Below are 2500 nucleotides of genomic sequence, written 5' to 3'. Positions count from 1 at the left end.
GCATTGTGTGGAAGTTAGGTTCCCAGGACCAGAAAAATCGACTTTTTTTTTTTTTTCCTCCAAACTTTTTTCTAAGTTTTTTAGAGTGGAAGTTTGGTTACCAGGACCGCAAAAATCGACTTTTTTTTCCCTCTAAGGTTTTTAGAGTGTCACGGGGTTACGCTGAACTCTTTGGCGTGGGTGGAAGTTAGTTTACCAGGACCACAAAAAAATGTGTGGAAGTTAGGTTCCCAGGACCACAAAAATCGACTTTTTTTTTTTTCGTCCAAAATTTTTTCTAAGTTTTTTAGAGTGTCAGGGGGGTATGCCGAACCCTTTGGCATGGGTGGAAGTTTGGTTACCAGGACCACAACAAATGTGTGGAAGTTAGGTTCCCAGGACCACAAAAATCGACTTTTTTTTTTTTCGTCCAAAAATGTTTCCGAAGTTTTTTGGAGTGTCAGAGGGGTATGCCTGAGTTTGGGGGGTAAGCCCAAGCAACCATCTGCCTGCATGTGTGGAAGTTAGGTTCCCAGGACCAGAAAAATCGACTTTTTTTTTTTTCGTCAAAAAATTTTTCTAAGTTTTTTGGAGTGGAAGTTTGGTTACCAGGACCGCAAAAATCGACTTTTTTTTCCCTCTAAGGTTTTTAGAGTGTCACGGGGTTACGCTGAACTCTTTGGCGTGGGTGGAAGTTAGTTTACCAGGACCACAAAAAAATGTGTGGAAGTTAGTTTACCAGGACCACAAAAATCGACTTTTTTTTTTTTCGTCCAAAATTTTTTCTAAGTTTTTTAGAGTGTCAGGGGGGTATGCCGAACCCTTTGGCATGGGTGGAAGTTTGGTTACCAGGACCACAACAAATGTGTGGAAGTTAGGTTCCCAGGACCACAAAAATCGACTTTTTTTTTTTTCGTCCAAAAATGTTTCCGAAGTTTTTTGGAGTGTCAGAGGGGTATGCCTGAGTTTGGGGGGTAAGCCCAAGCAACCATCTGCCTGCATGTGTGGAAGTTAGGTTCCCAGGACCAGAAAAATCGACTTTTTTTTTTTTCGTCAAAAAATTTTTCTAAGTTTTTTGGAGTGGAAGTTTGGTTACCAGGACCGCAAAAATCGACTTTTTTTTCCCTCTAAGGTTTTTAGAGTGTCACGGGGTTACGCTGAACTCTTTGGCGTGGGTGGAAGTTAGTTTACCAGGACCACAAAAAAATGTGTGGAAGTTAGTTTACCAGGACCACAAAAATCGACTTTTTTTTTTTTCGTCCAAAATTTTTTCTAAGTTTTTTAGAGTGTCAGGGGGGTATGCCGAACCCTTTGGCATGGGTGGAAGTTTGGTTACCAGGACCACAAAAATCGACTTTTTTTTTTTTCGTCCAAAAATGTTTCCGAAGTTTTTTGGAGTGTCAGAGGGGTATGCCTGAGTTTGGGGGGTAAGCCCAAGCAACCATCTGCCTGCATGTGTGGAAGTTAGGTTCCCAGGACCAGAAAAATCGACTTTTTTTTTTTTCGTCAAAAAATTTTTCTAAGTTTTTTGGAGTGGAAGTTTGGTTACCAGGACCGCAAAAATCGACTTTTTTTTCCCTCTAAGGTTTTTAGAGTGTCACGGGGTTACGCTGAACTCTTTGGCGTGGGTGGAAGTTAGTTTACCAGGACCACAAAAAAATGTGTGGAAGTTAGTTTACCAGGACCACAAAAATCGACTTTTTTTTTTTTCGTCCAAAATTTTTTCTAAGTTTTTTAGAGTGTCAGGGGGGTATGCCGAACCCTTTGGCATGGGTGGAAGTTTGGTTACCAGGACCACAAAAATCGACTTTTTTTTTTTTCGTCCAAAAATGTTTTCGAAGTTTTTTGGAGTGTCAGAGGGGTATGCCTGAGTTTGGGGGGTAAGCCCAAGCAACCATCTGCCTGCATGTGTGGAAGTTAGGTTCCCAGGACCAGAAAAATCGACTTTTTTTTTTTTCGTCAAAAAATTTTTCTAAGTTTTTTGGAGTGGAAGTTTGGTTACCAGGACCGCAAAAATCGACTTTTTTTTTCCCTCTAAGGTTTTTAGAGTGTCACGGGGTTACGCTGAACTCTTTGGCGTGGGTGGAAGTTAGTTTACCAGGACCACAAAAAAAATCGACTTTTTTTTGCTAAGTTTTTTCGAGTGTCGGGGTGTGGCGAATCCTATGGCGTTGGTCGATTCGAGCACCAGTTCGGGCGATACGCCCGAGCTACCATCGGCACGATTTCAGAAACCCAGTTTTCGGAAAACGAGACGTCCAGAGAGCGTTGGCGAAGAACCCCCCGACCTGTAGCCGAGCCAGGTGGGGTGCTTTTGGGGCTGTTTCGAGAGGCTTGCTGCGGTTTCCATCCACCTTTTGTAACACTGATCGATTGGCATCCGTGACCCGCCATCGGAGGGCCCCCGCCGGCCGGCCTCTGTGCCGGTGTTTGGGCGGACGGTTCCTTCGGCCTGCGGGTTCGCTTCTATGGCCCGGGACAACCACGGGGGGGCTCTGAGCCTTCCCGTGAGTCCCGGGGC

The sequence above is a fragment of the Scomber japonicus genome, chromosome 15, assembly GCF_027409825.1.
Source record: "Scomber japonicus isolate fScoJap1 chromosome 15, fScoJap1.pri, whole genome shotgun sequence".
Taxonomy (NCBI): domain Eukaryota; kingdom Metazoa; phylum Chordata; class Actinopteri; order Scombriformes; family Scombridae; genus Scomber; species Scomber japonicus.
This window is presented reverse-complemented; position numbering follows the sequence as displayed.